This window comes from Zingiber officinale, chromosome 1B (genome assembly GCF_018446385.1).
Source record: "Zingiber officinale cultivar Zhangliang chromosome 1B, Zo_v1.1, whole genome shotgun sequence".
Taxonomy (NCBI): Eukaryota; Viridiplantae; Streptophyta; class Magnoliopsida; order Zingiberales; family Zingiberaceae; genus Zingiber; species Zingiber officinale.
The window spans coordinates 72,642,431-72,668,304 of NC_055986.1; the positions used below are offsets into that span (position 1 = coordinate 72,642,431).

At 37.5% G+C, this 25,874-nt stretch overlaps 1 non-coding gene across 1 annotated transcript; it reads left to right on the plus strand.

Annotated features, from left to right (window-relative positions):
- The first annotated feature begins 22,243 nt into the window (after positions 1-22,243).
- On the plus strand, positions 22,244-22,349 carry LOC121994902. The gene has a single exon (XR_006115816.1). It is a non-coding gene; the product is annotated as a small nucleolar RNA R71 (small nucleolar RNA).
- Positions 22,350-25,874: the final 3,525 nt, after the last annotated feature.

A 25,874-nucleotide genomic window follows, 5' to 3' on the forward strand; every position in this document is an offset into this window, starting at 1 on the left:
TCTCCGGAACACGGCGAGTTCGGAGAGGAAGATCTCGAGGAAATCAAGGAAGGGAATTCGGACGATAATGAAGAGCAGAAATTGTTATTCTAAGTTCGGGGACGAACTTTCAATAAGTAGGGGAGTTTGTAACACCCCTAGAAAGCCTAGATAAAGTAAGGGCAATGAGAGTACTAATGTAATAAAAAGAATGTGTAGATAGTCTACGTTGAATGTTACGATGGGAAGGATTTAGATGATTATGAAAGAAAATAAAGTTGAGAATATAAATCATCTATGCATGATTTATAATGTATGGAATTAATGTAGACAAAAGGAAGAAATATGAATACATGTATGAAATATTTATGCATAATGCATAATAGGGAAATATACGAATTATTATGTACAAAAGAAAATAAAAATGTTAGAAGAGAGATTGAACCCTGGACCTCTTGTAAGGAACATGTATAAGATACCAAAGGGGATAGGAGAATTATTGATAAGGAGAGAAAGGATTAAGTAGTTAAGAATAAGAAAGGATTCTTTTTACTTAAAAGAAAAAGGAAGTAAAAAGAAATAAAAATATACATAACCAAGTTTTGAACCTTGGTTCTCTTGTGGATGCATGCATGTATTAACCAAGTGGGATAAGAGAGGATATTGTAAGAGGAGAGATAGAAAATTTTATTAAAGGAGAGAAAAGAGAGAGATTAAGAGAGAACTCACAAGGCATATCTCTAGAATATTCCTATCATAAAGAAGAGGAATAAATGGGGAGGATGAATCAAGTCAAATTTCCTCCCCTCATTTTAGTATAAATAGGCATGGAGGGGTGACTTCAAATTCATCCTCCACTCCTCTCCCTCTCCTCCTCCCTCTTGTGCCGAGACCCCTCTCCCTCTCCTCTTCTTCTTGTTGCCAAGCAACACAAGAGGAAGGAAGCTCCTCTTCCTCCTCACTCCCTCCCTCTTCTTTCTTCCTTGTTGTTGCCGAGCAACACAAGAGGAAGAAGCTTCTTCTTCCTCCCCTCTCCACCAAAAGACCTAGCCACTCCTTTCCCTCCATTTGTGCCGAACCTAGCAAGCAAGAAGAAAGGTCCAAGCAAGTTCTCAATTCTAGGAAACTTAAGCGAAGAAGGTAAGCTTCCCCTCACCTGTGGTACAAGGCTTTTTACATGTTTTTATGATTTTATGAGGATTTTAAAACCTAGAAACAAGTATGAGAAAATTCGGTTAAGAAGAGCTTTCGAAATCTAGTGATGTTTAACTAGTCTTCACTAAATGATAGATTTTCTATGCCATAGGAAAGGATTCTTCTTCATGTTTTTATACCTATATGATTCTTGATAAGAGGAGCACTTAACCCTAGAATTTCGGCCAAAAATATTTTTAAGAGGCTAGAGAAATTCATTGTTTTACTCAACTAGTACAAGGTTCTTCCTATGAAATGTTAGGGACCATGTAATTAGTTTTCTTGCTTAGAAGATGTTTGAACTAAAAGGAAACCCACCCATATGTTTCGGCCAAGAAGGGGTTTAGGGTTAGGAATACCCTTAAATTTAAATAAACATGCTCATGAGGTAGGATACAAAGATGTTAAAAGATTTGTATGTTTCGGCCAAGTTGTTCATGAACTAAATTTATATGTTTATTTCTTAGTAAATTTTACCATGAAACTCACTTAGGTTTTCATGCTTTAGACTACTTAAGAACCTAGCTAAAGAATGGTAGGTTTCGGCCATGTGAAAGAAATAAAAGAAAAAAAAAAAGGGGAAAGAAAGAAACCTAGGAAATGTTATGCAATGAAATTTATGTAAATGCCATGATATGTGATAGCATATGAAATGCTATACATAATAAGAAGAATGAAATTTATGTAAATGCCATGATATGTGATAGCATATGAAATGCTATACATAATGAGAAGAATGAAATATATGTAAATGCCATGATATGTGATAGCATATGAAATGCTATACATAATGAAAAGAATGAAATATATGTAAATGCCATGATATGTGATAGCATATGAAATGCTATACATAATGAGAAGAATGAAATTATGTGAATGCCATGATATGTGATAGCGTATGAAATGCTATACATAATGAGAGGAATGAAAAATGAAATGCATGAAAGATTGTTAGGGATATGATATGATAGTTATGCATGATAAATTACTTTGTATGGTTTGTACCAAGGGTGGGCTCCGTAAACGCCCCGGGGTCGATGGAATAAGACTCGGGCCTCGTCAGTAATGGGCTTCTGATGCCCTAGGTCGATGGAGTAAGACTCGGGCCTAGTATGTATGTATGGTAGGGTTCAAGACTTGCTACCTTGGACCTACGTATGATGTATGTGGTACAAACCGGGATCCCCAATGATGATGATATTAATTTCAAGTACTTACAAGTATAAGTTTTCAAATTCATGATGCATTGCCTGCATATGTGCTTGAATTAGCTAATGATTTGATATGATGCCATGATGATATGAATACGATACCTTTGTACGTTGTATGCTTATGATATTACGCATGATGTTAATATACGATGATTTTCGGTTTTAGTGAGTAGGAAGGGAACTTACTGAGCCATGAGTGCTCACAGCTTACTTTCCTTGTACCGCAGATAAAAGAACTGGATGAACTAGAGGAGCAACAGGAGGAGCGGATAATGATGTGTGTGGTGGTGGCTCGGCAAAGAACGATTCGGATAGATTGATATGATTAGTTATAGAATCAATATATGCATATTTAATCTGTGATATCATGCTTATTTAAATAAAATGAATGGTTTAAATTTTTTATTCTTCCGCTGTTATAACTAAAGCATGTACGTAAGTAGTATAAAGAACGTAGCGCCGCCTTTGGTTGGGTAAGAAGGGCGGGCGTTACATAAGGAGTCATGGCATATCATAGCGTAAGCATAGCATGAAGCATAACATAATATTATCTAACCATGGCATATCATCATAAGGAGTCATGGCATATCATACACATGGACATATCATGGAACATAACATAATCATATCTAACCATGGCATATCATAAATCATCATAAGGTATATGCAATATGATTTTGGAAAACATGTATCCAAAAAACATGTGTATGCTCATGACCTTTCAAACCATTTCTTCTTATATATATACTTGAACATAATCTCAACTTAAAGGGGATCCCTGTTATGTACCACTTAGATATTGCGCGCAACCTATGTAGGTCCAAGGTAGCAAGTCTTGAACCCTACAAGGCAAACATACTAGGGTCGAGTCTTTCTCCATCGACCTAGGGGCACTTAGGAGCCCATCCCTAATGAGGCCCGAGTCTTATTCCATCGACCCCGGGCGCTTATGGAGCCCACCCTTGGTACAAGCCATATAAAGTAAAGTACATGTCATACTTATACATATCATACATCACTTAGGCACACATCATATCATAAAAGTATGCATCACTTAGGCATACATCATGTCATAAAAGTATGCATCACTTAGGCATACATCATATCATAAAGGTATGCATCACTTAGGCATACATCATGTCATAAAGGTATGCATCACTTAGGCATACATCATATCATAAAGGTATGCATCACTTAGGCATACATCATGTCATAAAGGTATGCATCACTTAGGCATACATCATACCATAAAAATATGCATCACTTAGGCAAACATCATATCATAACAATATGCATCACTTAGGCATACATCATATCATAACAATATGCATCACTTAGGCATAGATCATAAAAACATGCATATCTTAAGTATAAAGCATATCATCAAGCATGCATAATTTAACCACATAGCATATCATGAAAGCATGCATATTTTAAGCACTAAACATAGCATCAAAGCATGCATAATTTAACCACATATCATAACACAAGCATGCATATTTTCAGCTCATATCATATCATCAAAGCATGTAAAATTTACCCACATAAAACATGCATATTTTGAACTCATAACATATCGTAGGAATTCTCATCTTGTATAGCTCACAAGCATACATGTCTAAGCATAAAAGTGTATCATGTGCTCATCCAATCATAAGGAACAATGTAACATGATTAATTTGGGTACTAAGCTTCCTAATCCCTTGGGTTCTTATCTTGGCCGAAACCCTCTTAGGTGCCAATTTAGGTTTTAAACAACATCCAAGCATGTAGAACCTAATTCATCCACATATCATTTTCATAGGAAGTATTATAAACAAGATTTACTTGGACTCTAAGTTCTCCAAGTCCTTAAACCTCATTTGGCCGAACCTTAACAAGTGTGGAACAAGGTTCTAAATGACATAAAGCATGGAAACCTTAACCATATTTATAGCATTTATTTCAAGGAATATGGTAAGCACAATTGAGTTAGTTCCTAACTCCTTTAAGCCCTTAACATTGTGTCATGGCCGAAACTTACAAGTACTCATTTAGGTTTTCAAGCAAGCATACAAGCATGTGAACTTACTCTAACATCATGTATAAATTCATAAGTGGCCTCATACAAGTGGTCATGGCCGAAACTTCCCTTAGCATCAATTTAGGTCACTAACAACATATAGCATGTAAATTTTAGCTTTCTACATTTCATATTTCATGGAGAGTGTCATGAGCATTTTCAATGTAAGTTCTAGGGTTTCTAAAGCATGTATTCCCTTCATGGCCGAGACTCAAAGGTGTCCATTTGAATCATTGTTAAATATATAAGCATGTGAACACAATCAACATGTTATCTCAATTTCATAAGAAGCATCTTTAACACATGAGGTCTAAATTTTAAGGTTTCTAGGTCTTTAAACCCTACATGGCCGAACCTCATCAAGCATGGAATTTGTTCAAATTGCATAAAATCACAGAAAGTCATAACACATTTCGTAACATGTATAAAAGTCAAGCACTATAAGCATACATTCAAGTTGTGTCTTAGGTTTCCTAGGTTTTTCCTTTCTTTATCTCATAGCATATGTTTGGCCGAAACCTTCCAAGTCTTTAAACTAGCTTTTAGGTGGCCTAAAGTATGGAAAACCTAAACAAATTTTATGGCAAAAATATCAAAGAAACTATACCTACAAGTTTGGTTCACAAACAAGCTAGGACCCTTGTGGTCTTAATTAACATATATCATGCAACTAATTTTCCTATACTCTAATTAAGCATGGGAGCATCAAACAACTTTCATATCTTATTGTCATGGAAGTTTGAGCATGTTAAAAATATGTTTAAGCTATTCTAAAGCATCCACCTTACTATGGCCGAAACATTAGGAGTGATGTTCATGAGTTTCTATCAACATACAAGCATGCAACTCTTTAAGAAACTCTATATTCTATCATATAAACATGGTGAGTTTAAATTCAAGTCTTCCTAACCCTAAACCCTTCCTTGGCCGAAACTTGTGAGTGGGATACTTTTGGTTCCAAGTAACCATCAAGTATGAAAACGATAATGGATCCTTAACCATTTATTTAGAGGGTTTTGTGCAAGTTAGGTAAACAATAAATTCCCTAGCCCTTACAAAACCTTTTTGGCCAAAAATCTAAGGTTAGATACATCCCTAATCCAACATCACATATATATAAAAATATGAGAGAAAACCTTCTTACAAAGCATAGAAAAATTATCATGAATCAAAGCTTATATTAAACATTCCTAGGATCAACAAGTCCTTTCTTTGGCCGAGTTTTTACAACTTTGTTTCTAGGTTTTAAAATCCTCATAAAATACAAAAACACATTAAAATCCCTTGTACCACAGGTGAGGGGAAGCTTACATCCTTTTCGCTTGTGGTTCTAAAGTGTGGTGATGGAAGAAGAGGTCTCTTCTTCTTGTTCTCCTCCTTTGATTTCCCTTGGTAGCCTTCCTTGTATTCTAGGAGGAACCTTATTTTTTGGGGGCCAAAAATGGAGGAGAGGGGGCTGAGGTTCTCGGTGATGGAGAGGAGAGAATGAGAGAAATGAGAGAAAAATAAAATCTTCTCTTTACATACTCTCTTTTATGTTAAGGGGGAAGAGGTAGCAAAATTTGTTTTTGCTTTCCTTCTCCCTTAGCCCCTTTTTTTCATTTTTCTTTTTATTTTATTTATTTACTTGTTCTCATCATTCATGATGAAACAAGGGGGAATGAATCCCCTTAATTCCCCTCTTTAAGTCACGGCAAAAGAAGAAGAAGAGGGAGAGAAAAGAAGGAAGGCAAGTTGCCTTTCTCTTGCTCTTTTCTTGTTTTCTTTTGGCTAGCTTTTACTCTCACCCTTATCATGAGTTTCCCTCCTTTGCTATCAATATATTATTCCTATCCCAACTGGTTATTATCCATTAATCCTATCATTTACATCATGAGAGGTTCAAGGTTCAATCCTTGACCACTCCCTATTTTTATTTCTTTTTATTTCTTTTAGGTTCAACATTCTGTAATATTTTTCTAAGGCAAGTTCATCATTCTCATATTTATCTTAAAAGCTTAGTGGGTGTTACATCTGAGGCTTCTAAGAGTTATATTTTTATTGGTGAGCGACAAGATGGAACCATCTCTGAAATAGAGTCAAGAGATGTTACTTTTCTTGAAACTGAGTTCCCAACATGAGGTGAAGTTGATAAGACTATTCCTCTATATGAGATAGAGGAGGAGGATAGTGTTCCTTTATCAACAAATCAGGAGATGTCTGAATCTAGTCAAGTAATTTTCCATTGAATGAGTCAGTTTCTCAGCAGTCTAACCTATGAAGAAGTAGTCGTCAGATTATTCCTCGGAAAAGGTTTGATATTGAGAATGAGGCATTGATAATTCTCCCAGTTGATGATGAGGAACCTCAAAGAGTTGAGGAAGCTTTGAGAAGCTCAGTAAGAGAAAAATAAAAAATTGCAATGGATGAGGAAATGGAGTCAATGAGAAAGAATCAAGTTTGGGATTTAGTCAATATTCCTCCGGGCCGAAGGGCTATTGGGAATAAGTGGATTCTCAAAATAGAGAGGAAAGAAGATGGATCAATTAATCGATACAAAGCTCGATTAGTTGCAAAATGATATACCCAAATGGAGGGTATTGACTTTGAAGAAAATTCTCCCCAATTGTGAAGTTTGTGTCAATATGTGTCATCCTAGCTATAGTAGCACAATTTGACATTGAATTACATCAGATGGATGTAAAAATAGCTTTCCTTAATGGTAATCTTGACGAAGAAATCTATATGGTACAACCAGAAGGTTATGTTACTGAAGGCCAAGAGAATAGAGTATGTATACTTAGGAAGTCTATATATGGGCTAAAGCAAGAGTTAAGACAATGGAACATGAGATTTAATAAAGTCATTTTGTCTTATGGTTTTGAAATGATCAATGAGGATCATTGTGTTTACATTCGAAAGGAAAAAGGAAAGTTTGTCATTTTATCATTATATGTTGATGATATGCTAATAGCTGGAAGTGACATAAAATATGTGATAGAAGTCAAATGTTGGCTTTCATCATAATTTGACATAATAGATATGGAAGAAGCAGAGTACATCTTAGGAGTGAAGATTATTAGAGATCGATCAAAAAGGCTTTTGGGTTTGTCTCAAGAAGCTTATATCACTAAGATGCTACAACACTTCAATATGTTAGATTACAATATCGAACAGACACCTATAGCGAGAGGTACTATTTTGAGCAAAAATATGTATCCTAAGACTCCTGAGGAAATAGCGGAAATGAAGAAAAAACCATATGTCAGTGCTATTGGTAGTTTAATGTACACTATGTTGTGTACTCATCCTGATATAAGCTATGTTGTTGGCTTAGTTAGTCATTTCCAGTCAAACCCAGGATCGAGACATTGGAAAGTGGTGAAGAGGATATTTAGATATCTCAAAGGAACAATGAATTATTGCCTCTATTTCCAATGATCAGATATGAGCCAAAGTGGCTACACAGATGCAGATTGGGCAAGGGACCTTGATGACAGAAAATCCACATCTGGCTATGTCTTCTTGCTGAATGATGGGACCATCTGATGGAACAGCAAGAAGCAAGCTTGTATAGCCTTTTCGATAATGGAAGCTGAGTATATGGCTTGTGTAGTAACTATGCAAGAGGTTGTCTGGCTAAGAAGGTTTCTGAAGCATCTGAAAATTACTGAGGACAGTGGGAGTCCTGCTATAGTGTATTGTGATAGTCAAGCTGCAATAGTTTTTTCCAAGGATCCCAAATATCACAACAAAGACAAGCATATAGAAATTAAGTATAATTATGTAAGGGATATTGTTGATAAGAAAAAGATAATTCTTGAGTACATCCCTACATGAAATATGCTTGCTAATCCTTTTACTAAGCCATTGACTAAAGAGTCATTTCATGGATATGTGAAGTCTTTGAGACTTCGAAGAATGTAACTTTTTGTAAAGACATTTTGATAAATGAAAAATGCCATGATCCATCCAGTGTATATGTCTTTGTTACATTCGAATAAAAAGTCTCGATAAGTATGTTGGCAGATTAAGATTGGTCCACTCACATGGACAATCATCTCTATTTATTAAATATGAATAGAGGTAAGACTGTTGCTTATGTGATAACTTATATAGCTATGAATAGAGACATACCCATAAGTTAAGGTCGCCTTGATAATTGAGTCAAGATGAGATCATATATGTAATGATTGGAGCAAATGCACCCACAATTTACTGAATCTGCTTAAAGTCAGATTGGAATTCATATGTTATTCAGAATTAGACATTGGGTATGTCTAGATCGAAATATGTACGATGTTAAACTTTAGGAAAAACATGCGCTCTTTTTTTTAAAAAGAATAACATCGTAGTATGAGATTCATACCACATGTGCTATGACGTGAAGAAGGGTAGTAGGAAAATGGATCCCTGCTTCTCTACTATGTGAGACCCTTGAGATTATAAGTTAATCTCAAACTTACCCTAAGTGACTATTTAGCTATCTAATTGAAGTTCTGATCAATGTCTGCTACTTTAGCATTTTTCCTATTGACTATGGATGATTCAGTCTATGGAGCATAACTAGGAAAGCAATTGATTAGAATGAATAGATTCTAGCTAAAAAGGAAGATTAAGATTGATTTACATCTGTGACATTTATTCACTGGTACCAGTTACATTTTTAGTTCAGTACATAAAATATAATTGCGAATAATTTGTTTAATTGGAGATATTAAACATGCTCTTGACATATAGTCAATATGCGGGATTAGAGATGTTCATAATGATATAAATAATTTAATCTGGGGTAAAGGAAAGTCATTGATGTCTCTGATTTGTTCTAAAGAGCAGCTATTGTTGGTGCAGCGGGACCGACAAGAGGGGAGGGGTGAATTGCCTGCAAATAAAACAAACCCCTCCTCATTCTTTCAACTCAAGAATAGCAACAAAAATAAAATAAAATAGAAATAAAAGTAAAGCAGAGAAGAGAAGACTCAGGGTTTTACTTAGTTACAACCTAGATGGTTGTTAATCCAAGATAGTTGAAAAAGCGCACTACGAATCTCCTTCACTACAGGAAGAGAAGCCTTTTTACACACTAAGAAAGCTCACAAGTTGCTAGGAATTGATTATAGAGTTGATTCCCTAATTCCTAGGTCTAACGGCCATTATATAGCTCCTGGAAACTCTATCACAAGCCTTGAGGGCGCCTCCAAAGGAGTTAAGGGCACCTCCAACCAAGGCATTGGATAAAACTTTATCCAAAGTCGAAATGGTCAAGTACACTAGGTCAAAGGCGCCTTCAATGGCATTGAGGGCGCCTTCAATGTTGAGGGCGCCTTCAATGTTGAGGGCGCCTTCAATGTTGTTGAGGGCACCTTCAACCTGCATGGAATAAATAGCTTCCAGCTTCTCTTTTTCTTCTTCTTCTGAAGCTCTGATCGCTTGGGTGATTTCAACCAACCAAAATAGGGCTCACCTGAACCTAATTTTCGGCCTTCTCCTCGAGCAAGCTTCCGTCCCGATTTCTCATCCCTCAAACGTCGTGCACGTTCTTCTCGTCCACCGGATTACTCTTCCACAGCTCTTTCGTCCTTCAGACGCACCGAGCCCGTCAGCTCCCTTCCCATGCCGTCTTTCTCACTAGCTGCATCTTCCGCTGAACTTCCTGCGCTCTTAAGCTCCTGCACACTTAGATACAAGGATCAAAAACCAAACAGGACCTAACTTAAATTGGTTGATCACATCAAAACAATCACGGGGTCCAATAATCTCCTCCTTTTTGATGTGCATCAACCCAAGTTCGAGTTAGGGTAAACCAAACACGTAATTTAAAGAAATTACAAAACTAACATTTCAAGCATAAAGTTTGCAATTAAAAATAAATTGCAATACTAAGTATAGAATGAATTTATCTATTAAAATTCAAAAAAATAACTTAAAAAAAAATTTACCTTCCCCTGAACTTGTACTACTAACTCTCCCCCTTTGATCACATCAAAAGATAGGGGGCTAATTTCCAAGTTTATGAAGTAAAGATACTGTCTAAGTTAAAGAAAAACTTTTAACAAAATTCAAATAATTGACAATAATTTTAAAATCATTAACCGATATTTTATACTTTATTAGATTGTCAATTAAATATTTAATTCGATAATCGACTTCTAGGCTGTGGCGAGGCACTAGGCCTTCTTGGTTATTTGATCATCAACCACTTCTAGACAAAATCTTTTAAGGAATTTCAATATTTAATTTCTTCTGAAAGCCTTGATTAACTGAAGTTTTACTCTAGATATGATTTTGGAACCTAATAGAGGTTCCTTCCTACTAGGTTAGTTAAAAACTTAGGGGGTATATATCCTTTAGGTATTTTTCTAAGTTGACCTTGGTGATGTTTGATATACCAATTTAATTTACCATAAATTCTAACTTTTGATTTTTGAAATTTATTTAAGCATGTATAACTATTTTTTAATTTTTTAATTTTTCAATTTCAATTTTCAATTTTTCATTTTCTGAGTTCATATTGTCTAACAGTATTTTTAAATTAACAATTTTTTTTTTTGATTTGACTAAGTCTTTAGTAAGTACTTTGATAAAGCGGAAAGACTGTTTAGGGGTTAGCACACGTACCTGAGTTACCTCTATTTCTGATGCTCCCCCTTCATTACAACTTTCTTCTTTTGATGATCCTCCCCTTTCATTTATGCTCATTTTTGAGCTGGTCTCATCTTCTTTTACTTGATGGTTGGCCATCAGTGCTAATCCTGAGAAGGCTTCGACTTCATATTCAGAGGGTGATGATTCATCCCATGTAGCCTTCAGACTCTTGTGTTTAGTGGTCGTCAGTCTTTGGGACGTCTCCTTGTCCCTTTTCTTCAACTTTGGGCAGTGATCCTTGATGTGCCCTTCCTCATTGTAGTTATAGCATCTGACCGTCCTTTTATTGCGTTGATGCTTTCTTGACTGCGATCTAAATTTATTAGTCTTAATAAATTTGTTTAATTTTCTTACCAATAGCGTCGCTTCAGATTCGTCGATTGACGCTTCAGAGTCGGGATCGTCCATCTCGGCTTGTAGGGCAACATTGAGATTTGACTTCTCTATTTGTTTTAGTTCTACAATTCAAGACTAGTGAAGTTCGAAAGTAGAAAACAAGCTTTCTAGCATACATATCTCAAAGTCCATAGAGATATAGTAAGCATCTACTAAGGATGCCCACTTTGGAGTTCTTGGGAAGGCGTTGAGCGCATATCGGATAGAATCTTGGTTCGTTACTGATTCTCTAAGATTGGTCAGTTGAGTTATCAGCTCCTTGATTCTTGCTTGGAGTTACTGATTCTTGCTTGAATCTCAGTTCGTTACTGATACTCCGAGATTTGTCAGCTAAGTCCGGAGGATGTCGCTTCTTGCTAACTTCGCTTCTGAGGTGCTTTCTTGAAGCTCTAGGAATTTTTCCCAGAGGTCTTTGGCGGAGTCGTAGCTTCCGATCCGTGTTAGCGATTCGAGCCGCAAAAACCACTTTTTGCGTTATGGAAACCCCGAAACTATCCACGGATCTGTGCGAAGATAAATAAAAATTGTACATGTACATGTTTGTCTACACTAGATCTACCTTAGATCTATATGAAAAAGAAGTATACCCTTGTAGTGATGCCCTTCGCTTATCTCGCTCGTCCAAACGGTTGCCGGATCTCATAGAGTGTCAAGTGTACAATCCTCTACACGTATCCACACGGACAAAAGGTAGAGAGAACCACTTAGAGTGTGTTAGCACCCTTGAGAGGTCTCGGCAATGAGGAGAAGGAGAGCAAGAGAAGAGAGGAAGAGGAAGAAGAAGCCTTGAATGAGAATTCACTCACCACTAATGTGGCTGGCCACTAAATGAGAGGTTTTAAACCTCCATGTAATACCAAGAGTCATGGCTCTTGGTCTCCCTCATGAGGTGGCACACCTTGATGTAGCCTTGATGATGTGGAACACCATCATTGGCCGGCCCATGCCAAGTCACCATGACGTGGCATTTGGTCAAGTCAAACTTGACCCTTCATCTTCCCTCTCAAGTCAAGTCAAATTTGACCTCTTATCTCCCATGGTTGATCAAATCTAACATTTGATTCAAGTCAATTTAATTTAATGAATCTCTATTCATTGGTTTAAATTGACTCAATGAATCATAGTCTAAACTAGACTCATTCGACACATGAATCAAATTGAGTCCAACTCAATTAGTCTAATTTGGATTACTCTTAATCCAACTTGGTTCATCACATGAACCTAATCCTCTTGGTCCATCATATGAACCTAATCTCCATCTAATTGCCCTTTATGTGTGACCCTATAGGTTCTTGTAACGTTGACAATTCTCCTAAACCCATTTAGAAACATGAGTAATGAGCGGTATCTAGCAACACATCATTACTACCCAAGTTATAAGAATGTTGAGATCCAACATCACCATTGTGACTTCTAATTGTGACTCTCACAATATGTGACAATGTCCTTCTATCCTAGACATCTAGATTGATCAATTGAAGCATAGACCTTGTCATCCTCTAATCAATCGATGTCTTGAACTCCAAGTAGACTCACTCTAATCAAATGAGCTCAATATCTCATATTGACTCATTTGGGCATGGCCATGCACTTAATGGTCTCACTCTATCAAGAATCATGATATCACTTCTATCATATAGGAGGGATAGATCTCATCTGCATCACTCACATCCCTCCACATAATTTGTTACATACCCGTAATCGCCTTTATAGTCCACCCATTTACGGGTGACGTTTGACGAAGCCAAAGTATGCAACTCCTTATGTAGGAAACTATGGTGACTTCAGGTCCAAGGAATGATAGTCATTCTAATAGTCACATGAGAAAGTATATGACACTCATATAATGATCCATGATACTTTCTCATAGCGGGGCATTCAGTATACATTCTCCAATGCATACCCATGTGTCAACTTGATATCTTATATCCATGACTTGTGAGATCAAGTCATCGAGTTGACCTACATGCTAGTCTCAGCACATTAACATTGTCCCTGAATGTTAATACTTGACTAGGAATGATTAAGAGTAGTGTTCTCTATATCATCTCACTATCAATTCAACTAATCGATTGATATAGATAAGAACCTTCCACTCAAGGACGCTATTATACTTAGTTATTTGGCACCAATACAAGTAAGTATAATAACCATAAGAAATGCCTTTATAAATATAGGAATATGATACATCGAGTACATACAACAATCATCACATAATCAGCTCTAGGGCTCTCACTAACAATATGACTTACCTCTTGGGGCAACAGGACACTGAGCAGATGGAATTCTACCTTTCCGTTAACTACGAAATCGGTTTGCTCCTTCTTTGTCCATTGGAATTCTTCTTTATCTTTTGGGATTGAAAAACTATATTTCATAGTTAATAAAATATCTAAATCCATTTTGAAGAATACCTCCATTCGGGGCTTCCATGTCGCGAAGTCTCCGTCGAATTTTGGGGGATGAATACTTGTTCCGGCCATCATCTTGATCTTTGTTGCTTCAGATGACGGTTAGCCCTTCTGAGACTGTCTGGCTCTGATACCACTTGTTGGTGCAGCGGGACCAGTAAGAGGGGAGGAGTGAATTGCCTGCAAATAAAACAAACCCCTCCTCGTTCTTCCAACTCAAGAATAGCAATAATAATAAAATAAAATAGAAATATAAGTAAAGAAGAGAAGAGAAGACTCAGGGTTATACTTGGTTACAACCTAGATGGTTGTTAATCCAAGATAGTTGAAAAATCGCACTACGAATCTCCTTCATTGTGGGCGGAGAAGCCTTTTTACATACTAAGAAAGTTCACAAGTTGCTAGGAATTGATTGCAGAGTTGATTCCCTAATTCCTAGGTACAAGGGCCTTTATATAGCTCCTGGAAACTCTATCTCGAGCCTTGAGGGTGCATCCAAAGGGGTTGAGGGCGCCTCTAACCAAGGCATTGGATAAAACTTTATCCAAAGTAGAAATGATCAAGTAGACTGGGTCGAAGGTGCCTTCAATGTTGAGGGTGCCCTTAATGCTGTTGAGGGCGCCCTTAATGATGTTGAGGGCACCTTCACTATTGAGGGCACCCTCAATGTTGTTAAGGGCGCCTTCAACCTGCATGGTATAAATAGCTTCCAGCTTCTCTTTTTCTTTTTCTTCCGAAGCTCGATCGCTTGGGTGATTTCGGCAAACCGAAATAGGGCTCACCCGAACCCAATTTTTGACCTTCTCCTCGAGCAGGCTTCCGTCACGATTTCTCATCCATCGAACGTCGTGCACATTCTTCTCATCCACAGGAGTACTCTTCCGCGCTCTTTCATCCTTCGGACGCACCGGGCATGTCGACTCCCTTACCGTGCCATCCTTCTCGTTAGCTGCGTCTTCCGCTCGACTTCCTGCGCTCCTAAGCTCCTGCACACTTAGACACAGGGATCAAAACCAAAATAGAAACTAACCTAACATGGTTGATCACATCAAAACAACCACGGGGTCCAACAGCTATGTATGGTGTAACAATCTTCTTGGTAATAAATGCTCAGTATGCTTGCTGCCGCATGAACCATTTTACCTAATGTATGGAATAGATATTCTTATATGGTCTTTGTGACTAATTAATGCTCTGGTCTTCGTGACTTGATTATCATAAATTCTATGTGACTTATTTGATCTTTGTGACTAATTAATTTTGCTCTGGTCTATATGACTTAATCGGTCTTTGTGACCAATTAATATTTGACTTTGGCATTATGACATGATCACCTCATAGTCTATTTGACCATATAACCTTATGGATAGACTTGGATGAGTGGGAGATGTTGGACATTGTAGGAGACGAAGGGGCACAGTTTCCCCTTCATTTGTATCATTGCTGCAAACGTCTCTCTTTGCAACAAACGCCAAGGAGACGAAGGGGCGTCCTTTCCCCTTTGTCTTCCTCAATCTTCTTATAAATGGTGTGTCCAAGCCATAAGAGGAAAAGGATAAGGTGAAGGCAGAGGCGACGGTGATCAGAGGTGCGTCGAGCAAAGAAGAACATCCGAGAGGCTGGGGATTTGGCTCATGAACCTTGAATTACTTTTCGATTACTCGTTATCATGTTTCCGACAGCAGTGACACCCGGCAACTTCATCGATTTCTTTGGGAGATTGTTACGCTCCGCAAGTGTACGGAAATGTCGCAAGTAATATAAAAGATTATCGTATCCACAGGGACTGGAATAAGCACTAGAAATGCCTCAATGCGAATTAGCTAAACAACTATCCAATTGTTTCACATGCAAAGTGAAGGTAAACAAATATAATATTAAAGATCAACAAACAAGATTTTAGTGTTTTGGGTTATGATAAGGGGAGATTCTAGGAGTTTCGGTTTCTTTGTAAGATTTCTTGAATGTAAATGGTTCACCAATTCTTATCCCTCAATTGCCAAACACTTGTAGAAAGTTGTCGGTTCTCTCTTGCAATAGATAACCGGCTAAGGACTGAGAAATGTATCTAAATATGATCAATTAGACGTGAACCTACGTTGTCCTTACATAGAAGCGCACCTATTACTATGCCTTCCTTGGATATCAACATAGAAGCCCACAAGTTATTAATCTATCAAGATACAAGAAACTAATCACAAGATCCATCCTACTCTCTTGAATATTCCTATTTCCTCTTCAAGATTATCTCTCAAACGTCCTTACACGGGCTTGCACCTGTCATGTGGATCCCTCGGATGATCGAGTGAGAGTTTATCTTTCCTAAGTCCACAAGAAATCCAAACAATCAATCAAGAATGAGAATTAAGCACAAATGACCATTAATCATTCAAGATCTAATTGATACAAGCAAGACAATGTCATTGAAACAAGAAATTGGCAAATCCATAAGAGATTACATCAATCCATCATACAAATACTCCCTTAATCCTAGAATACAAGATCTACTCCATGAATCGAGGAAGAATACCCGAAGAAATAAAGATTATAAGCATTTCTTAAATCCCCAATCCAAAGAACCAAGAAAAAGGGGGAAAGAGAAAACTTATCTACGAAGAAGCCTCGTCTTCGGATCCAATCCTCGCTCTGGAGTCAAAATCGTCAAGAACTCCCCTCGAATAGCCCAGAAATCCTCCCAAGAATGGGAGGATACCACCAAATCTTGCCTTCTCCCAAAGGGGAAGAGATCCCCTTTCAATTCATGAAGGAGGGTTTAAATAGAGGGGGAAATCGGGCGCCACACGACCCCATGACACGGCCGTGTGAGATTCACACGGCCATGTCCAGTTCCTTCTCTGCCAAAGCTGTACGGCCGTGTGACTCACACGGCCAGGACCCTTCTGTTCCCTGGAAATGCTACACGGCCGTGTGGTGCACACGGCCACCACCTGCTTGGCCTCTGGAAACCTCACACGACCGTGTAGATCTACACGGCCATGTAAGGCATCTGCTCTAATTTCTTCAAATCAAGACACGGTCGTGTGAGATTCACGCGGCCATGTCCTCTTCCCTTCCTGTTAAAACTACACGGCCGTGTGTGGTACACGGCCTGATGCTCTCTCCCTTCAATTCCTTCCAAGCTTGTCCGAGGACGCATAATCTTCACCAATTTCGACTCCTGTGTACAAAAAATACACAAAAAGTAGATCTCCGAACCAAAAGAGTAAATATGCTAAAAGGAAAGCTGGAAGTATAAAAATGCATAGATCAAGCATGCTCAAAGTATGTAAATGTGCGTAAAAACATGCATAAAAGAGTATATAATCTACGCACATCACACCCCCAGACTTAAACCTTTGCTTGTCCTCAAGCAAAATGCTGCAGTCTAAATTCATATGTTCTATAACACATTCATAAAACCTAGTGCACTTTCCTAACTCTATCAAAAAGTTTCATTAACAAGCGTGATCATGGAAACAAGTAAAGTATGGTTCAAGCATAAGAATCTTGTGCACAGTGTAAAAGTAACTCAACACTCTTCAAGTTTCAATCCATGTCCTAGTCAAGTCGTCATCAAATTTGAATTCCTAATATTTCCAGTGAAAGACAAGTAACCAGTGATAGGCACTTACTCACCATTCACTTGGTTCATATTTCTCAACTAACCCAAGGTCTCAAAGGTGTGCTCAATCTCAAGGGAAGCTAGGCAGTCATTTCCCCAGTAACCTAACTCGGTCTCAAAGGGGTGACTTGCTAGATTCCACTCATGACAACTGTTTTTTATATCCCTTATTTATTTTTTTATTTTTTATTTTTTATAAGTGTTTGCATTGTGCAAAACTTATTCACAAATGTACTTTTAGCACACATTTTGGGATATTTTGATTTTTCCAAATGAGCTTTAATGATTTGAGTCTCATCCAGTAACCAAAATGAAAGTTGAGAAATCACCATGGAAACCAAGTACTAAGCAAACAAGATGAATCATGACTATTTCAATGACATCAACTATTCAAGCATCAAGAACAAGTGTAGTGAAGATAAAATCCTTAAGGTTGAACCAAAACTAAAACTCATCACCATAAGATTCTTAGCTTATTAATGCTTCCCAAGATAGAAAAAAGAACTAGACAAAGTTTACTACTAGCATCATTCGAACATCATGAATCAAGACAATAATCGTGCTAACATTTCACTTGAATCCAAGAAAGTATATAAGTGAAGATTTGATGTTCTCAATTTTTTTTTTTTTTTGCCATGATTATTTCAAAAACAAGCAAAATAAAGCAACAAGCAATGAAAATATGAACCAACATGAAAAACTAACAAAAACTAAAAACTGAAAACCAAACTAAACAGTACATGACACCCCCCCAGACTTAAACTTTTCATCGTCCCGATGATATCAATATGGTGGAGGAGGTGGACGAGGGAAAGGAGGTCTACGACGTGGTTGGCCAATAGGAAAACTAAGAAAACCTGGAATCTCACCCAAGGATCTATGATACTCATATAAAGCATCTACTTGTTGGCTAGTAAGCATCATGCTCTGCATAAAATCTCTCATCCTAGCCTGATCAGTATCATAATCCTGCACAAACTCAGCCACTTGACCTTGAAAATTCCTCGTAAACTAAAAATGATTTTGTACCTCCCTAAACTGATCATCAGATAAAGAGAAGCGCCCCTCCAATATTTTTCGGTGGGCATCTTGCTTCTCATGAAGTGATTCTAGAGACGTACGAAAATCTGAAAAATCAAACCTAGAAGATCCCGTGCCATATGCAAAAGAATGCCTAGCAGGCTCCATAAAACTAGAAGGCTGCGGGTGTCCAGATGGCGAGGGCTCATGATGTGGCTCAGTGTCTTCAGGTATAGAAGGGTTATCCTCAAAATCTAACTCAAAAATTAGCCAATTAGCCGGGTAACGAATAGTAGTTCGTTCAGGAAAAGGAAGGGGTAAAGGAGAACCACTCCTCCTAGGAAACGCGAAACCATTCTCATCCCGAACGATCATTTTCATAGAAAGGCATGCATCAATGTCAATCATGTCATTACCATGAATTATTTCCAACCCATCAACATCAAGATTTAAATTATAAGCTATTCGGGTAATCAAACCACCAAAAACAATTGATCCCGATGATGCCTAGCAGATCTTAATAAGGTTAGAAGAAAATGAAAACCAGAATCAAATTCAACCTTATAAAGCATAGCCCATAAAGTATAAAGCTCTATCTTTTTAACCACCCCATCACTCTCTCCCCTACCAAAAATATTTTTACTCATGACTCTATGTAGATACCTAAAGATGGGGTTTTGCATATGGGAGGCCTTAGCTCTTGAAGGCTCATAAGGTTGATCTAACCCAGTTATTGTATTCCAAAAATGATTCCAATTAAACCTTGGATCAAACCTATGAGGGCTACCGGTGGTTAATCCAAAACAAGAATTAAAGTCACTAAATGCCCATAGAAATTCTTGATTCATTAGTCTAAATGAGATTTTTCCAAAATAATCATCTTCATTAGTAAAATGGACATCCAATGAACTTAAAAATTCCAAAACAAGACGAGAATATGTAGGCAAATGTGTCTACATAATATCACTCCAATCCAAAAACCCAATCATCAAATCTACATCTTCCCTAATTCCAAGCATATCAAGAACAGTTGGGTCCATATATCTAGTACACACTATCTTTCTATTGACAAGAATTACAAATCTAGTTACTTGATCATCATTTCTAAACACAATATTGAATTCATTGTCATTACCTTCGTTGCGTGAAGTCCTTTTGCCTTTGCCCTTCACTGGTTGTTTTCCTTTGTCCCTTGATGGCTCCTTCTCTTTGTCTCCACTGGATCCACCACCTCCTTTGCGAAGTTTCTTCAAAATGTTGGACATCTTTATGAGTTTAGATAGGGGAAGAATTATCTAGGGTTGGAAAAATGGAACTCAAAGAACAAAACTTCAAAGAGCAAAGATCTTAGGTTAGGAGAACAAAAAGTCCAAGTCTTAGAGAGGAGGAGAATCTGGATCTAAGAGATCTTGAGAGATTAGAGAGGAGTTTTTAAGAGATTGGGAGAGAAAGAGATGTTTTGGAGAGTTGGGGGTGTGCGGAACACGGCCAAGATCTGGTCGTGTAAGGTAGAAAGAAGACTTAAATAACTCTCCTACACGGGCCATGCAGATCCACACGGCCTCCCCCTCTTCCTTCTCTGGATTCTTCTCACGGCCGTGTCTGGGACATGGCCTCTCCATCTTTCTTCTCGGAATTCTTTGCACGGCCGTGTTTGGGACACGACCTAGTCCTTTTTCTCCTCGGGAGATCCTACACGGCCATGTCTGGATGACACGGCCCAAGCACTTCCCTTCTCTGCAACCTTTGCCTGGCCGTGTATAGCACACGGCCGGGCTCAGTTTTGCACCTAACCTGAAAACAAAATCAAAAGAATGCATCAAACTAAAAGAAATTAAAATACAAATCAAAACTAACTAAAAGAACCCTTGGGTTGCCTCCCAAGAAGCGCTTTTTTAAGGTCTTTAGCTCGACCAAACTTGATCATTCACTTCTTTTCCTCGCCCTTGGAGGGCAGATATACTTTTCGTTTTTGTTGGGAGATCTTCTCCCAACATCTTCCACCACATTGTCTCCTTCGTTTGGTGGCCTTCCATGAGGATGAAAATTCCATTCCTCAAGTTTATAAATGCTTGTCCTGCTACAAGCATTTAAAAGAGACGAGACATGGTTAGAGATATTAGATAAATCATATTCCAACCTTTCCTTACCAATTACCAAAGAAAGCTTATGATTTTTGACATAAATTATAGCTCCAGCTGTAGCAAGGAAAGGTCTTCCTAATATGATAGGCATCCTGGGGTCCTCTTCCATGTCCAACATGACAAAATCTGTGGGAATAACATTCCCATCCACCTCTACTGGCACATCTTCTATAATACCCAAAGGGTACCTGTAGGAATGATCGGCAAGTTGAAGTGTCATAGTAGTAAGTTTAATGTTTTTGAGACCTAATTTATTACAAATTGAATAGGGAATGAGGCTAACACTTGCCCCCAAATCACAAAAATCTTTTTCAAAAAAATCTTTTCCTATGTTGCAAGGAATATAAAAGCTCCCTGGGTCCTTTAGTTTCGGGGAAGTGTTCTTCTCCAAAATAGCACTACATTCCTCACTAAGCGCAATTGTCTCAACCTCTTCTCTTCTTCTCTTGTTTGACATGAGATCCTTCAGGAATTTGGCAAATCTAGGCATTTGAAGAATAGCATCAATAAGAGGTACCTCTACACAAATTTCCTTAACTTTTTCTAAAAACTTGCCAAATTCTTCATCTTTCTTGAGCATTGTAAGTCTCTGAGGAAAAGGGACAACTTTGCTCTGATGGTTCAGTGGAAGAGTCTCTTCAACCTCAATGGTACTCTCCTCATTAGCTTGAATCTGATTTGGTATAAGAGGAGAGAGCTCTTCTTCATTTTGTATCCCTTTTGGAGCAGTCACTTGGGAGTCTCCCAAGGTCCGTCCGCTCCTAAGCTCAATTCTATTGCAATGCTCCATAGGATTCTCATCAGGTTTTCCTGGAAGTTGTCCTGGTGCTCTGGATGATGAGGAAGCTAGTTGGGCAATTTGACTATCCTGGATCTTTTGATGCTTTTCAAAATTATCCATTCTCTGAATGAGCTTTGCTAAATCTTGCTTCATTTCATTCTGACTTGAGATAATTTCTTCAAGCATCTTTTCAATATTTGACTTTGGTAAGCCTTGAGAAGATAGATGTTGAAAATTTTGTTGCCCAGCTTGAAAATTTGGTCTTGCCCCCATAGATGGTCCTTGATCTTGATTATTTCTGTAAGAAAAATTGGGATGGCTCTTCCATCCAGGGTTATAAGTATTTGAGTATGGGTTGTTCTGCCTTTGATTGTAACTCATGATTGCATCACATTGTTCCAGTTGATTGATTTGTGCAGTGATAGCTCCCAATGGACATGAGTCATTTGAGTGCTCTGAACTCCCACATACTTCACAAGATGTACTAATAGCATTGACCATATTAGCACTAGTCCCCATATTCTCAAATTTCTTTGTAAGAGCGTCCAATTTTGCAGACAAAAGAGTGACTGCATCTACATCAAACTTCCCTGATGCTTTAATTGTTGGGTTTACAGAAGAATAGCCACCACTTCTTTCATTTGCCCATTGATGATGATTTTGTGCTACACTGTCAATAATTTCTTCAGCTTCATCTAAACTTTTATTCATAAGTGCCCCTCCAGCAGCTGAATCAAGGGACACTTTGGTATGATAGTTGATACCATTATAAAAAGTGTGCAACACTAACCATCTTTACAACCCATGATGTGGGCATTGTCTGAGCATACTATTATATCTATCTCATGCTTCAAAAAGAGATTCTGAGTCAGTTTGCTTGAAGCTTGCAATTAAATTCCTCATATGAGCTGTTTTGCTTGGTGGATAGAATTTATCAAGAAACTGTTGCTCACACTGCTCCCAAGTGGTGATGCTATTAGGGGCCAAAGAATTCAGCCATTGCTTTGCCCTATCTCTTAAAGAAAACCCAAATAATAATAATCTAACTGCTTCTAAAGGAACTCCATTCATTTTCATGGTACCACATATTTCATAAAAGACCTCTAAGTGTTAATTGGGGTCTTCATGAGGTCCTCCACCAAATTGGTTCTGCTGCACCATAGATATAATTGCGGGTTTGATCTCAAAGTTATTAGCTTCCACTGAAGGTCTTGAAATACTAGATCGAAAACCTCTTGCATAAGGTGCTGCATAATCCTTGAGTGGTCTATTCGCCATGTTTAAATGTTCCTGTTCTTCAATTTACCTTTGCAGAATTCTTCTTTTATGGAAAGTTCTGTCAATCTCAAGGTCAAAAGGAAAGAATTCCCCTGCAAAGTTAGATCTTCGCATACACAAGAACAAGATAGCAAATGACAATTCAACAGAAAAGAAAAAAATAAAAGAATAAAAAATGCAGAATTGAATTTGTACAAAAAGAATTAACAAGAAGTAAAAGTTATACAAGAAAGTAAAAACAGAAATCTAATGATTAGTTACAACTATGCAATATGAAAGGAAAACAAATGTTATGTTTAGTCTAACTCAATTGATAATTCCTAATGTTATAGCGCAGTTCCCGGCAACGGCGCCAAAAACTTGTTACGCTCCGCAAGTGTACGGAAATGTCGCAAGTAACATAAAAGATTATCGTATCCACAGGGACTGGAATAAGCACTAGAAATGCCTCAATGCGAATTAGCTAAACAACTATCCAATTGTTTCACATGCAAAGTGAAGGTAAACAAATCTATATTAAAGATCAACAAACAAGAGTTTAGTGTTTTGGGTTATGATAAGGGGAGATTCTAGGAGTTTCGGTTTCTTTGTAAGATTTCTTGAATGTAAATGGTTCACCAATTCTTATCCATCAATTGCCAAACACTTGTAGAAAGTTGCCGGTTCTCTCTTGCAATAGATAACCGGCTAAGGACTGAGAAATGTATCTAAATATGATCAATTAGACGTGAACCTACGTTGTCCTTACACAGAAGCGCACCTATTACTATGCCTTCCTCGGATATCAACATAGAAGCCCACAACTTATTAATCTATCAAGATACAAGAAACTAATCACAAGATCCATCCTACTCTCTTGAATATTCCTATTTCCTCTTCAAGATTATCTCTCAAACGTCCTTACACGGTCTTGCACCTGTCACGTGGATCCCTCGGATGATCGAGTGAGAGTTTATCTTTACTAAGTCTACAAGAAATCCAAACAATCAATCAAGAATGAGAATTAAGCACAAATCACCATTAATCATTCAATATCTAATTGATACAAGCAAGACAATGTCATTGAAACAAGAAATTGGCAAATCTATAAGAGATTACATCAATCCATCATACAAATACTCCCTTAATCCTAGAATACAAGATCTACTCCATGAATCGAGGAAGAATACCCGAAGAAATAAAGATTACAAGCATTTCTTAAATCCCCAATCCAAGAAACCAAGAAAAAGGGGGAAAGAGAAAACTTATCTACGAAGAAGCCTCGTCTTCGGATCCAATCCTCGCTCTGGAGTCGAAATCGTCAAGAACTCCCCTCGAATCGCCTAGAAATCCTCCCAAGAATGGGAGGATACCACCAAATCTTGCCTTCTCCCAAAGGGGAAGAGATCCCCTTTCAATTCATGAAGGAGGGTTTAAATACAAGAGGAAATCGGGCGCCACACGGCCCCATGACACGGCCGTGTGAGATTCACTCGGCCATGTCCGCTTCCCTTCCTGTTAAGGCTGCATGTGACTCACACGGCCAGGACCCTTCTCTTCTCTGGAAATGCTACACGGTGTGGTGCACACGCCACCACCTTCTTGGCTCGAACCTCACACGGTGTGTAGATCTACACGGCCATGTAAGGCATCTGCTCTAATTTCTTCAAATCAAGACACGGCCGTGTGAGATTCACACGGCCATGTCCTCTTCCCTTCCTGTTAAAACTACACGGCCGTGTGTGGTACACGGCCTGATGCTCTCTCCCTTCAATTCCTTCCAAGCTTGTCCGAGGACGCATAATCTTCACCAATTTCGACTCCTGTGTACAGAAAATGTACAAAAAGCAGATCTCCAAACCAAAAGAGTAAATATGCTAAAAGGAAAGCTGGAAGTATAAAAATGCATAGATCAAGTATGCTCAAAGTATGTAAATGTGCGTAAAAATATGCATAAAAGAGTATATAATCTACGCACATCAGAGATCACTGTGAGTGGTTACCGCTTTGTATTGGGTTTTTTCCATCCTGTCAAAAAGAATCAACACTACTATGTTATGGTAGTCAGCTAAGTATAAAGGTGAATATTTCATCATAAGGATATTTTTCTAGTTTTTACAACCTTGATTGGACTTTTAGGTACCTATCAATTTTAGGGGGAGTTCAATATAATTTTCTCAATTTTTAAAATTTTTCATCTTTACATATTTTCAAAATTTTCAAACTTTTTCATTACAAAATCTTTTCAAAAATTATTTTCAGATCTTTCAAAATTTTTAAAACCCACATTAAATTTTTATCTTTAGAGTCATTTTCAAATTTAATTTTACAAATTTTCAAGTTCACTTTCTATGTTGTTTTTCTCTTTATCAAATTTTCAAAATTATTTTTGACTCTACAAATTTTCAAAATTATTAACTTAACAAATTCTTCAAAATTATTTTTAGAACCTACATTAATAAATTTTCAAAATTATTTTACCTTAACAATTTCCTTTTAACTTATCAAAATTTCAAAATTATTTAAACTTTTACAAATTTACAACAAATTTTCAAAAATTTAACTTTAACAAATGTTCAATCTTACTTTCAATTTTTTTACTTTACATATTTTCAAATTTCCTTTTTTCAAAACTACTTCAAATTTATCATCAGAATGTATCTTTATAAGTTTTCTAATGACTACTTTTATATTGTCTTGGAAACTTGCTTAATTTTTTTATCCAAACCTTATTTTCAAAACCATGTTTCTAACATTTTTAATGGTCCAAAATTTTAAGTTGTTTTTCTCCTATTTTTGATGTGTGTCAAAGGAGGAGAGATAGTGAACTCAAGAGGGGTTATTGAACTCAGGGGGAGAATGCTTGTTTACTTAATTTTGCATATATTATTAATTTAACTAAGAACTTTGATTACCAAACATGAAAAAGGGGAAGATTGTTGGTGCAGGTTGCTCCAGAATTGAACCTGAGTTTTGATGTTGTCAAAGTTTCAAGTTAAGTCTTGTTGTGATCTAACAAGTCAACTAAGTATGCAGGTTGTTTACTAAACCTAGAGAAAGTCTTAGCAAATCATGGAACCCAGGCAGAAAGCCCAAGTGGGTTAAAAGGACCTGACACTTGGCAGGGAAGCTCGATAGGTCTGGAGGACTATAGATCGAGGAAAAGTCCTGGT